General features: G+C 40.4%; 1 protein-coding gene across 1 annotated transcript in view; it reads right to left on the reverse strand.

Annotated features, from left to right (window-relative positions):
- Positions 1 to 4,228: 4,228 nt before the first annotated feature.
- Positions 4,229 to 14,659, reverse strand: part of LOC130691787 (myosin-IIIa-like) — a 64,472-nt gene continuing 54,041 nt past the window's right edge. The window contains exon 30 of the transcript XR_009420602.1: positions 4,229 to 4,239. The gene's annotated coding sequence lies outside the window, so the exon portion shown is untranslated. The remainder of the gene's footprint in view (positions 4,240 to 14,659) is intronic.

Raw genomic sequence — 14,659 nt, forward strand, 5'->3', positions numbered from 1 at the left:
TCGTGTTCGCCGCCGCGTAAATGAACGCGCGATAAAAATGGAGTTACACATTCACACACAGACACATGACATTCGGATAGATACGTGCATACAGACTTTGACAGATTCGTCTGGTAAATGTAGTTGTAGTCTCTCCGGAGTTGAATCTCTGACGAGCTATAATTTCTCTGTTAATTCATTAATGATGTCATTCATTTTTGGCCTGATTATAATTTTTGGAAGTCTGCCGCTCATTATCGTTGTAGCCGTAATAAGACGAACGAATCGATTCACTGGCAAATTTCCATGTATATGAGCGGTTGGGATACAGAAGGAAAAAGTTGTTTAAAGAAATCGATAATTGCGTTGTGATGCAATTGCTGCATTTTGCTGCTGGTTAAAAAGCGCAGACAAGCCGTTAGATACAGAACAAATCCCTTTTTTGATCACATTTATTTTTGTTTTTTATTCATTATATTTGGGTAGCAATTCGTAGAAATCAGCCAGCAATTCAAGGGAAACATGACGTCGCATTTAAACTTTTTCTTTTCAACTCGTTTTATAAATAAGACGGGAAAAGGGGGACTATGGTTCTGTTAAAAAGCCTTTTCATTATACGAAGAATGATCTCGATTTATATCATATCAAAAGAGGAAGAGAGCCATCTCTTGAGCACGGTTTTACCTGAACTTAATTCGTGCTCGTTTCGTTCGTTGCGATGCGGGAAAAGGAAAAAAAAAAAACATTTCGCCGCAATTTCTGATTGGTGAACGTTCCATAATTGTCCGCGCCCACCTGTCTCCCGATGTGTAATAACTCTCTTCTCATTGTCTCCTACGCGCTATTGTTCCACAACGCTGTGTGGAACTAATAATAAAAAACTGGATGAACCCACCTCGGCACGCATGAAGAAGAAGAAATGTTGCGCGCACATTGCAGATTGGATAGATCCCAACAACCAACCCCATTTTGAAAGTTCAGTTTGAAAACCAACCAGTAAGCGAAAAGAAAACGTTTCCTTTTGAAACACGAAAGAAAAAATGTTTCATCTAAAGCGATAATCAAAACACTCCCCTACTAGAAAAAAAAAAGAAAAAAGAAGTAGGTCCATTTATAGAGAAAAGAGAGGCCCCCTAATAGGAGAGCTTCTATATCTTGCAGCAGACAAAAAAGAGAAAAGTCCAACCCCCTTTATCTAATCAAACCTGCGGTTCGCCAGGTGTGGGCTATAAAAAAATTATTGCTCCATCACACGCACCTCGCGTAAGGCAACTATAGGCTACGGCCCAAAGAGAGAAAAACAAAAACAAAACAGAGAACAGCATTCACACTAGAGACTGGCGGATGAAAAAGGAAGTCAAACGAAGCGTTAAAAAAAAATGGCTCTTTGTCACGAACGTTGCCGCTAAGTCGGCCATTGGAGAAAAAAGGGGAAGGTTTCTCATCGGGAGGTCGTAAAGATGACACGCCATTATAGAACCAAACATCGTATCGCCGTTCTATTGGTCCTCCCGCCGAGCCGCAAAACACAACATTGAACGTAAGGGGAAAAAAACAAAAACACTGCACGATATTTGTTAGCACAGGTGACATCATTATGAGATGAGCTCTTCAACTGGTTATTTTTAGTATCTGTAATGGCTTTTTTTTTTGGCCTATAGTTCTCCACCTATTAGAGTTGAGTCTAAACTCGGGTGCCAAATGCCAACGATAAATCATGAACGGGACAGGTCGTTAAGTTTTTTTTTTTTTTTTGAAGTCTCCAATCATATCCCGCCAGCACACGGTCGTTGGAAGGGCAAAACAGAAATGCCCGTCCCGTGCATAATGAGACGTTCGACTTAGCTTTCTATATGTACGCCGCTCTGTTGTGGCATAGCCAACGGGAAATAAACATTTGCTGAAGCCATTTAAAATGTATAGGCTATCCATAATGGCCGTAAAGAGCTTTGTCATCGGCATAGCCTCGCACGTAATGATTATAGTGCCATTATAGATCAAAGAACTTGTGAGACTGTTTCGTTACTGAACGTTTCGAAAATTGAAAATGAAGGGGTTTAGCCTTTTTTTTTTCTTTCTTTTCTGGGAAAGTTAAAAAGAAAAAGGAAGACAAATCCAAACACATTTAGCGGCTATATTTATGCATAAATAACTAAACGTGTACCAGACAAACTTCTCCTCTACTGCCTTTGGAAAAAAAAAAAAGATGCGTAGTTTCCAGAATTTTTTAAATAGCGGAAACACTTACAATCTTACAGACATAGGGTCGCGTATACAGTCCAACATGGAGGGCAACGTTTAAGGGGGTGGGGGAGGAAATGTACTTGAAAAGTTTTTTTTTTTTTTATGTGTGTATATGCGTACACGTATAAGTGTGTATGTGTAGAAAGCTATATAAGAATCAATAGATTCCCATCGTTTTGAAAAGGGAAAAGAAGAGATAATTTGACGCTACTGAAACCTTCCCACCCCCATTGGCTTCATGCCTCTACACGGTGGGTTCCGGTATATGTAAAAAAAAAAAGAAAAAAGGGAGAACCTTTTGGGGTCTTGTCGTCTCCTTTTCACAACTGCCAGGTCTAATGAGGGCCATTAAAAGAAAATATAGGCGCGCATATATTCGTTTTTTTTTTTCTTATGGAAATTGATCGGTTTCTTTCGTTCGAGGTCACACACACACACAAGGCACATCCATTTTTGCATGTTGATTATACTAGGGAAAAGTGTACCTCAATTATCTCCGATCCAAAAGATCAGCTTTTCATGGGCAAAAGAAGACCGGAGAAAAGAAAAGAAAAACGGGGGCGATTGGGGCATGTCGGCAGCTAAAATTCGCATCCTCCTCCCTCTTGATGTTCTGCCTTTTTAACATCAACGGTTTGACATACACCACAGTCATCAATGTGGCCTCTTTCTCATCATTTGTCATGATGCCGTTTAAAAAAAAAAGGTTACATTCGAATAAGCAAACTAAATTGTGTACAAAATCAAGAAAAGGATAAACGCAAATTTCTCGATTGCTTATGTAAGATGAATTCGTGGAAGTTTGGTTGGTCGGCAGAAGCCATTTCAATCAGTGGATTACGTGTATAACGAAGCTATTCATAATGCCTAATAAATAAGCGGAGATCTAGTTACGTCGCAGATTGAGTCATTATAAGTTTGTCTATGTATAGTCAACAAGACGTAACACCTTTGTGTATTTCCAATACATTCATTGGAATGAGTATGACGCGAAAATCATATTTTTTTTTTGCCGCTATCCCAGTTTCAATTTCAGAGGACAAATTAATCGTGTACGCGCAACAAACGGGTTTAAATAAGGTTTAATTTAGCTGAATGATTCGCAATTTTCAAGAGAAGGCGTATAGTTTAATGATCGCATTTCAATTGGAACGCTAGAACGAAAATGATTGGAAACTTCAATGCGATAGTGAAGCCGAAATCGTATCTCAATCTCGTTTGATGATAGACACACACACACACACACACACACACACACACAGATTTAGAAATGAAACGAAAAAATTCAGCGATGCGTCCATAAGTCTAACGACACACACAGGAGTCGCTTCCTCGTCAAATGAATAGCGATTGTTAATGTTTGGGATAAAATTGCCCCGTGTGCCAACGCTCTTTCAACTCTGTCGCTTGTGATTGCGTCACTGTGTGCAGGGCCGTTCCTTCTGTGTTGTCCCCTCTCATTTTATTGCTTTCTGTCATTGCCTCGTTGACGAAATGAAAATGAAAAAGGATGCGATTTGCTTTTCAAATCATCAGGTCGGCGCTTGCCGTTCATTTTCCAGCGTACAATGAAGTCCTTTATATTCGCCCTCCTTTTTCAATACAGTAGCGATTGCGTATGCACATTTGTCTACACTTTGCGCACCGCTTTTTTTTTTTATGGTGAAAAAGACCATGTGTTGCTTCGCAACCTGGAGAGTTCCATGTCCGCACGGGCGGGGGCGGCTTTCCACCCATTCATTTTGACATGCAATTGTGTTTCTATATTTCTATTGACGCTGAAGAGCTAGAAAGTTAAATGCTATATACGTAACGAGACACTGGTAGCATATATTCAAGCTTTCGTGGGGTTTTCGCGATAGATCTTCTGCTTCGGCAGTCATCCGCAGAAATGGAAGGAGGGGAGCGTAAAAGAGGTTAATAGAGATCATCCAGTTCAAAGTTCAAACGCATTCATCAACTGGCGCAGAAGGCGACTTTCGCCGGAATTCTTTTTCTCCTCATAATAACATCCATCTGAAACGTCTTTATAAAGATGCGAGTTTTGCTTTTTAAATACCGTAATGGATGTATCGCTGATATCGAATGTATACGAATTTATTTTCGCTGTATGAGATGTGGGCCAGCGAAAATAAAACGAGTTGCAAAAGAGCGGAAATCGAAAGAATGAAGAACAAGAAAAAGGAAATGCAAGAGAGAAAGAAAAAGGATTTCCTTCTTCTTGAACGATGAAACCGTTGCCAGTGTCGAATTTCATCCGTCAACCGGTTCAGACCTCTTCTTCAGACGTTCCTTTTTACTATAAGCAACTATAGTTTTTTCTTTTACAGACATTTTAGCACGTGCTATCAGCGTTTTAACGGTCGTACCTTACAAGAATCCTGGCTATGTGTATGACAGGCGAACGAAACAGCTCGATCAAAAGAAGCTTTTTGGTGTAACCCCCTCTTTTTTCGGTCGTGTCTCCCTTTCTCTATTTACACACCATGTGCACTGCACATTGGAAAAACGAAGAGGAAGAAAGGGAAAACTGGTAGCTCTTGGTCCGACCACTCCCATTTTTTTTTTCAGTGGGGGGGGGGGGGGGGGGAGAGATCATTGCGAACAGAAAGCAATAGGGCGGATGCAGAGCTCCAGTGTAATAATAAAATAGAAGAGAGAAAGAATAAGAATAAAAAAATTATTTCTTTCTTTAAAAAAAAAAGATTGTGCGCGAGTAACAAAAGACCAGCAACAAACCCAGGAGCCGCGTTATAAACCTCCTACAACTACCCCCTCTACCCCTGCTCGACTTGCCTATCTTTCCTTTTTTACCTTTATTCTTTCTTGCCGTAGATTTTTTTTTTTATTATTATTATTTATATCCATCCTATTCAACGTGAAAGTTCGGTGTAATTGCCGTTAGTCCCAAGAGTGGGAGGAAGGTCTGCGCTGGGACGATACACATTTTCCTATTCAATCAACACGTGTGCTTATGCGATGATGTAAGAGAGTCACATATCGCCTTACTGTTGCGTCCCTTTGGCTGATGTCTATAAAAATCGAAGAGGTTCTCTTATAACGCCCCATTTTGGTCTTATTTAAAATATATATATATTTCTTGGATCATAAAACTACAATGTGCTTTACAGCGCAGCCTATTGATTCTGCTATTTCATATGAATCGAATTTTTATATAGATGGAAAAAAAAATTGGACAGGAAGTTGTCATAACGGCCGTTTCAATTTAAAGATTTAAAGTCTAACGTTAGCCTCGTTTGAACAACCGGTTCTTTAAACTCATTTCTTATATGCACTCAACAACAAAACAAAGGATTTCATATTCAAACGTTTTCAACACAGTTCAAAATTATCCCGAGTATTTTCATGGCCGTGTCCAAATGAATTGAAATCGCTTAAGTTAACAGCGCATTCTGTTTCTTTTTTTGTACGACTTTAATCGTCCTTGCATCTGTTAGTGATAGATGTTAAACGGCCGGCGCCATTTACCTGTAACCGTGCCGTTGCGGTGCTTCACCCGACGGCCAATGGACGTCTATCTGTTTTAAATAAATACAGCATTAACTGTGACTTTGAACGCTAATAGCTTATACTACATACACACGTCTGTCTGTGTATATTTGCTCTCCATAGTCCCTCAGCAATAACGAGAGAGAACGATAGAAGAAAAACAACGGGAAAGCATGATGCTGAGCACGGATCGCGTGCCGTGCGGACGTCTAAATGTCTATAATACACAAATAGGATCCAAAAGACCTATGTAGCCATCCTATAAGACTACATCTACATATACATCCACCATTTATGAGTGTTTATGTATTCCCAAACAAACACAAAAATAGCGCCGAGAAGCGGGCAGACGCACGGACGTATAGATCCATGGATGATGAGGGCAGTTACTGGCGCTTCATAACCGTTGATTATAGGCGCCCGAATAGTACAAGAACTCTACAGTTTTATTCTTTTTGATTTTCTTTTTCTTAGTTTACAAGGCTCCTGACATAGGAGAAACGAACCGGCAGTGAGAGGCGAAGAGGGAAACAGGAAAATGAGTTGGAAAAAGGGGGAACTAAAAGAAAACCCACACAGCGTGTGTCTGATGTTTGTTGCCGAAGACGACCGAGTCATTTCGTGTCGAGGTATTTGCATAGAAAGCTCATCATTTCCTTAAAAAACAAAAATTGCCGCCGAACCGAAAAGAAAACAAAAACAAACCAATCATGGCTTTTAAGGATGGCGGGGTGGGCACGACCAACAAAATGATATTCTTCCCACTGCCTTAAAAAGAAAGAAAAAAACTTATGGCTGTTTATTTGTTTTTTCTTCCTTCAAATGAAAAGCAACATAGCAGAGAAAAAAAACCATTAAACTAACGCGTCACGCATTTATTTTAGAGTCAAAAGTTTAAAAAAAAAAAAAAAAAATACTCCCCAAAACAACACATTGAGGGAGCTCTGTTTTGTTCTTTTCCTTTCCCAAGGTGCCCTTTTTTATTATTATTATTATTGTGATTATATTCTTGTGGACTCGTTTTGTGACAATTTCCTCTACGTCTAGCCCTTTCTTCTTTACCTGTCCTCTATTATTATATTTGATTTTTTTTATTTATTATTATTTTTTTCTTTTAACTCTCCCGCGCGGGTGTGATGACTCCGACACAAAAGAACACGACATTTTGACCAAAAATACATTTATGGATGTGTCTAGTGATGCGTGTTTTGCCTCGTAAAGTACACGAGAAAAAAAGGCGTTCGACGCTATTTTGTCATATCATCACACAATTGTCACCGGTAAAAAAAAAGAAAAGAAATCTTATTACGCATCATACAGACCGGAAATGTTCTTTAGTTGTTTGTCGGATGAATTATGTATCCTCATTTCTCTTTATGTAATATCAACATTTATTATAATCCATTGTAGACCAATGGAGTATGAATAATCGAGAAGCGCATTGTTATCGTTCCTTCCTTCGATTTTATTCGTGTTAAATATATACTTCTTTTGGCTCTGTGTGTTATGATTTCCTTTTTTCCATTCGATTAAACCACATTGCACCGATGCAGCCCACCGAGGAGCATTGTGTACGTTATCAAAAAATGAAAAAAAAAAAATAATATTTTGTAGTTGAGGTTTTGGCGGTTTTGATGGTCATGACGGTGGGACCCTCCACAACCGCCAAAGAATGGACCCAATAAAAAAAACAAAAACATGAATGAATGAAAACATTTTTTTTTTCCTTTCTCTGGTAGAATTTCGCCTTGTACTAGACCAGGCTCAAAAAAAAAAAAAGAACATCGAAACGAGTCAAAATGCTGTGATACTTTTGGTGCGATGCGGAAAAGGTCGTTTGTCAACGTCATCACCCGCTGAGAGACAAAAGCCACAAGCTCAGCACAATGCGAAAGGGAAAGAAGGGAACACACTCCATCCGTCCCACCAACAGCTTCCTCATTTCCGTATAATAAACAGCATAGTGTGTGTGATGATGATCCTCTGCGCTTCTCCCCCTGCTGTGCTTTCCTCTTATTTCTTTTCCCTTTTTTTTTCACAAGCAGCGACGATGCGCATCTACACTTTCTAAACGACCGCAACATTGTAGTGAGGGGATACTATTGTTGTTATGTCTGCCGTTGGTCAGCGGGGCAACCCTTTTGCGAGTCGTCAACGATTAGCTGCAGAGCGTCGTTTCAACTAAACCATAGCGTCCCACTTGAGTTTGATACTCAGACATGGGACTGAGCGCAAATTTAGACACACTTGCCATTTTGGAAAAGAAGGTCTAATGTATACAGACCATTTGATAGTATTGCCTCCCCTCCATCGTTTCCATCTGCGTAAATTTCACAGATCTCTTTTTTTGTTCCAGCGTGACACACAAGTCTCTATCCGTATATCTCCGCACGGATTGATATTAAATCTTCAATGCCGGATGAACTGGGTCGTTTTCAACTGAAATGCGATACGAGAATTTTTGGAAAGTATATGGAAACTTTAGGGTGAGTGGGTTTGTATTGACAGCCTCTTTTCGAATAAATTCCAGCTGACCGAATCGAAGCGGATGTGGCAACTTTTTTTTTCGATTTTTTAATGGGTATAAGTTCTGTTGTCCCCCCCCCCCCCCCTCCATCTCTCTTCCATTTAAACCGGATCGAATGGGCACTCAAGAATTCTATTGTAAACACAACATAAAAAATTATTTGTTTATTTTTTGTTCCCTCCTCACCAATGTGAAAGGTTACGCCGCTCTACAGCTTCCTTTGGGTTACATGATTCGAGATATTAAAACTCAATGAAGTGTGAAACATCTTCTCCCCTCTAGCCTCTTTAACGTGGATCTTCTTCTTATGGTTGATTGTTATTGTCAGTTTTTTCTTCTTTCGTTTTTCTCCACACGGCGGCGGATATTCAAGTCAAGTGGGAGTGTCAAACGGTGTCCGGACGCAATCCCTGCTGAATACACAGGATGATGACCTCCATCCTGTTGGAAATTCAATCTTGAACGAGCTAGAAAAATCCAATTTGCCATCGGTAGATTATCAAATATAAACTGATGCTTTTAGGCTCCATTGAATTACTGCCAGGGGATGAGTGGGAAACGTTTTGATTGAAAATTGGTTTGATGTGTGGAAACTTTGATCTGGTTGCCAGATTCGACTAACGCATACAAATTAGGCGGCCAAAACTGGAACGAAAAGATATCAATCACGACTGATGAGGTAGATGATTTGAAAGATTGTCAATTGATTTCAATCAAACGAGTTTAGTTGACTGTATAGTAGGGAGCAATATAGTTTGAATTCGATTGAAATGCCGCTGTTATCGCCGACTCTCTCGTGTCCCCCACTTTATTGTGATGCTAATTCAATCTCGGCTCGTTGAACGGTAAAAGGAAGGGTGCATATATGATGCGAGTCGAAGGGAAAGCAAAACGAGGGGGGGGGATTTGAAAATAAATAAATAAATAAAATACAAATAAAAAAAAAAGCCGTCAGAAAAATCAAACTCAATCAAGCTGTCTGATCGGTGCGATCAATACGTGATTGCCTTGCGCTGGGCGGTTATGGGTATACATACAAAAATGTATAGGCACGGTCCTATAGACGAAGGATTATCCCATCTCCTCCCCCACCTTCCCTATTCCTTCAATCCATCACGACTTTGTTAACAGAGCCAGAAAGCTGATCCATCATTGCAACGTGATTGTAACGCGACGAAGGCACCCGGCACTCATTCCTTAATCAGCTCTGGGCAGTCAGGAACTAGCCTTTTTTTCTGGTTTCTAAGACGTTTGTTAAACAAACAAGAAAGGAAAACTCGAAGAAAAAACGCAGCATCGTACCAGTATAAAATCAGAAAATTACGTACGCAGAGTTGCACACACGCAAGTTAAATGAAAAAGAATCTAAACAGCCATAGTTTTCAATCAGAGAACCAAACGAGAAACACATTTTTTTTTGTGGCTGAATTGACGGACAAATAAAAAGGTCAACAGGCCAGCGGGTTCGTTTTGTCATTCGTTGTATTGATGATAGACAAAAGAAGAGGTCGATTCCGCATGAGCCAAGTCATCGCGTGTGTTGTTCATGTCGAGAAAAAAGAAAAAGGGATTTTTCACATGTAACAAACAAACCTTGTTCAAGGTTGGATATGTATAATGTAGACTGACGAAAGGCTGACGGACTCTTTTGAGTCGAGCAATTTACTAGTCAGTCTTTGAAAAAAAAAAAAATCAAAAGAAAGCAACAGAAAAAATTATGATGACAGGTCTGCCGGGGCAGCCCGTCCACACAACCCCATCATCTGCCATGTTTTTTTTGTTTGTTTTTTTCTCATTTATTTTTTGAAATAAGAAGAATCTTCTCATAGAAAGACATGGCAAAATAAAAGGGACAAGAGCTGACGAGGCTGCAAAAGGAATACGTTCTGTACATGTTGACATAGTTGTCAGTTAGAAAATGATTACAAGAAAAGGACGCGAGCTCTTTCATGTGGAAACGGATGAGACGGCCAACATTTCCCCCATCTCCACTTGTAAGCCGATTTCCACGACTGTAACTATTGCTTTTTCTTTTTGATTTCTGGAAAGAGGGAATCACTGGTAGAGCGTTCGTTATCGTCAAATGTACCATATCTTAACAAAAATCAGAAATCTCGATTTGGAACGTGCCTTTGCTCGATGTACGTTGCCCAGTCGATAATAGATTCACTGTGACGATGTACAAACATCATCATAGACTGGTGGATGACCTCTTTATTTTGTAATGCGATTATCTTACGGGGATAACGCTGCACCCTATTTGTCCCAGACTGACTGATCGGGCAATAAACCAAAAAGAAGTTGGGCAGTGTTCCAGACCATTAACTTTTTCTTTTATTCTCTCCTACATGTACGAAAAAGAAAAACTAGTACATGAAAATGATTTCACCTGCGTGCTCCGTTTTGGCAATTTATTCATTGAAAATTATTCAAGAAAGTCGTGCAACAAGTTCTTTCCCCCGTTTTTCAACGAAAGAGCCCAATTTTCTTTTCAGTTCCACAATTGCTGGAAAATGAGAGCTGCTGAGATTGCTCAATTGAAAGAAACCAATCGGAAGAATTTTTCTCTTACAGATGTTAAAGAAAAAAGGTTTCCATGTTACTCGGACTGCTCCGCTCTGATGCTCTCATAACAGATGACTTTGTCCCCACCCATTTTTTCTATGTCCCTCTTCACGCACGGGGCAACCCCTCCTCCAATGTGTCACATAACCGCATTTCGCCACACATATACAAAACTATGCGACGACCCTGTATATATATATACAATCCAAACACATCCATATATATAGACATGAATATGGATGCTGGAGAAAAGAATGACTCTTGCAACTTCTCATGGCTAGTGCTCTACGGAGGGGAAAAGGGCGTGACTGGTAGTGACCTAACCAGCTGACCTGCCAACTCTCTGCATTTGAGTAATAAATACACGCATGTAGCCATGACCCCCTCAATGTGTAAAATTCTATTTTCCCTTCAAGTCTGCGAAGTCTAAAGGAGCTATTGTCCATGGTTAAACAATCGTAAGAGCAACAGCCGGTTTCGACCATTTTTCATGATGGAATCTCTCGGTGAACGAAACCCTTTATTCCATCTGTGAAGAGTTCATATCAAATTACACAGTGAAATTGTTTTGACGGATATGGAACGTTTTGATCTGCAAGAATTCGTGCAAGCCAAACAATGGAATTCTCTGCTGGTTTCTGGTCCCTTTTTAAACTGCGTTTGATTCGTGAATAAGGTAAACGCACACGCAGTTATGATTCGCATTCCTTTTTCCTCGTAGCAAAAAAAAAAAAGAGTTATACTTCTGTCTAAGTTTGCATGTCAGTGATTTTGAAAGTCGACTATGTGTGTATTACACCGAAAGAAAACGGCTGATGAAGGTGGACACGGCGTCGGAATTACCATCGCTCACGCTCGTTATTTATTACTGTTATTAAGACTCGAGATGGAAAACGTTCAAACGACCATCACCTCAGGCGATGGCCATTTCTTTTATTCAATGCGAAACCCGAAGGGGGAGAGAAAAAAAAATATTCACGCAATGATCGCCAAGTAGCTGATTAGAGCAAGTAACAAGTAGGCGTCGTTGTACACTAGCGATCCAGTTAACTATGATACGAGATTGCACAGTAAGAAAAAAAAAATATGAAATTGTTATCGACAGGATTTCAATTAGTTTCAGCTATATCCGTCAGAAAGAGGTTTAAAAAAAATTTCTTTCTATTTTTCTGAACCGCCGCCGTTAGAGTAAAGGAGTCCGTTCAATGACGTCGACGACCGCACCGCCATATTGTATATTGTTATTGAGTTGGAAGTCACGGACATGTGAGAGAGAGATATAGCCGCCTTGTCTGTGAATGTATTGTAAAGCCTTACATGTTATGGTATGCATTTAAGCCGCGGAAGAACTTTTTAACGGCCAGTAAACTCCGTCTACAATTATAGTATTTGTGATGCTCTCTCTCTCTCTCTCTCTCTTATACACAACAACTGCTACCACTATACCCACACTATATACACAGCCCTTGATGACTATACCAAGAGCAATAACAGGCGCAGCGTATAGTCCACGCCTGGCAAAATTATTTCAATGGCCCTGTATTTTTTTTGAAGGTTTTTTTCCTTCCACCAAAGAGACATTTTCATGTGCGTCAGTTCACCTCAAAATGACTGCCTTCTTCTTCGTAGAAGAAGTAAAAAAAAAAGTAATAATAATAATAAGAAAGAGGGAAAAAAAAACATGGAACAAAAGCAAGTGGACTGTTGAGACTATCATAAACAGGCCATTGCACACAGCACGTTTCGAGTTCTTCTCATGGTGGTGCATAATGTTATACTTGTCGGTTGATGATGGGGCTGTTGGCGGCTTTGGGGCACTTGTGTGGGCGTGTAAATAGTACGGAGAACACACTAGGCCAGGCACAGCAGCAGCAGCGCACAAGAAAACAAATGAGCGAATAAGCCATTCCCAGTCTTGTTACATGATGCCTTATGAGGTACTTAAGAACGCTCGGCCAGCAATAAACATTCAACAACAACAAAAAAAAATAGAGAAGAAATGAAGAATATTATACTGGAACTGCTTATTGTTTGTGGGTTTCTGAAGACTTGGTTAAGAATTTTTTTTTTATAGTTCGCATTTTTTGGAGAAAAAAAAACAGTCCAGCAAAATAAATAGCGGAATGCTGAGGGGCGTGGTCGACATGTGCCCAGGAAGAAACTCAAAGATGCTGATGACCATATCGTCGTTGATTTCAAAGCCTGAACTGTACAGTTTTTCAAAGAGTTTTGACTCGACCTTCGTGGTTTTGTTTTGGGTCAAACTGGAACGAATGCGACACGAGACGTTTCCACGTGTCCCGGGCGGTTCGTCGTCGTGTTGTCACATTTCGACTTAATGAGCTTGACAAAACGCGACGCCCCCTTTTACCTCTTTAGACGGCGGCAGACTTTTCAGTGACAACAACGAGTTCTCTCGTTTCCATCTATCCCTACACCTCCCCCCCGCTTGGCCAACCCTCCTCTCTTTCAACTTTGTGTTCCTTTCGAAACAGTTCGCCCTATTTTTTTTTTTTTTTAGTTGTACGCTTCTGGTTAATGAACTTTTTTCTTTGTTTTGCTTGTGCGGAAAACAATTGACCAGCCCGTACTCGGAAGTTCTTACAGGCAAATGATGAGGATGCGTGCCGGAAGAAGAAGACCGGCGCGCGCATCCGTACACCGCAGACAACAAAACGCCCCTCCCTCATCATGTGGTGCAGATATGTATATATAAGATCGTTTCTGTATTCTACGCGCTTTGAAACCGAAAAAGAAGAGCTGATGAGTCTCGACTAACGATCTCCAACCAACTCCGCCCATTTTCATTCCCAATCACCGCATCGCGCGGACTGGCTCTCCCTTTTTTTTTCCCTTTTATAGTACATAGGGATATACTTGAATGTTAGTGCGTAAGTAGAACAAAAAATCTACGTACCCCCTCCTTCTTTGTCGCTATTCTTTTGTTTTTAGGCGGAGGGGGGGGGGTTAGTTTAAAATTCAATTCACTAAGAATATTCATTTCAACGGTCAATAGACAAGGATTCATAGGTGCGCATTAAGCATGGGCCTAATTAGAATAGGGTATACATAAGGCCGACAAAGTTAATTAGTAAGTCAGATGTAATAGTCAGTGAAACTGTTGTTGTATGTGGAATTACGCTCACCGTATCATTTCGACTTTCCATACGTTTTCGCTAATTATCGATAAGGTTTTGACGGACACTGCCCATGTATAGAAATATGGCCCACTAAAACAAATTTGCAGCTGATAGAAATTCGAACCATGTCCTCGACAAAAAATCGTAAACCGCGAATCATTTGTCGCCTTCCGTGTTGTACAAGAGGGAGGGGATAAAAAAGAAACAACCGTTGGGTGGATTGATGCCGTATTTTGTTGGTGTCTATGCGTGTATACGTATTTGTATAGATTTATACACGTTGTAGACTGCTGCACACGTCTACAATAATAACTATGAATAAAGGAGAGAGATACAGAGGGGGGAGGGTGTGCGTATGCGTGGGAGTGCGCTGCCAACACACAAAACACACGAGCTCTATTATCTAATATATATATTATATGTGTGCTGCTGGTTATTTGTCGATCAAACACGCAGTTGGGTGGGGGTGTGGATGGGCGGGAGGGACGGAGCTGCTGTCGGTGGCGGCTCGTGTTTCTTTCCTGGCAGCTCTGTACTCACTAATAACAATAATGATAATAAAATGATGTCGGTGCCTATGGAAGAGCTCGTGCTCTCAGTGCATAACACAAGGATAAACATCTTTTATCACTCGTTCAAACCGTCAGGCTGAGTGCATCAAAACTCTTTGCATTCAAACGAGAATAAATGACCG

The sequence above is a fragment of the Daphnia carinata genome, chromosome 1, assembly GCF_022539665.2.
Source record: "Daphnia carinata strain CSIRO-1 chromosome 1, CSIRO_AGI_Dcar_HiC_V3, whole genome shotgun sequence".
In the NCBI taxonomy this organism is placed as follows: domain Eukaryota; kingdom Metazoa; phylum Arthropoda; class Branchiopoda; order Diplostraca; family Daphniidae; genus Daphnia; species Daphnia carinata.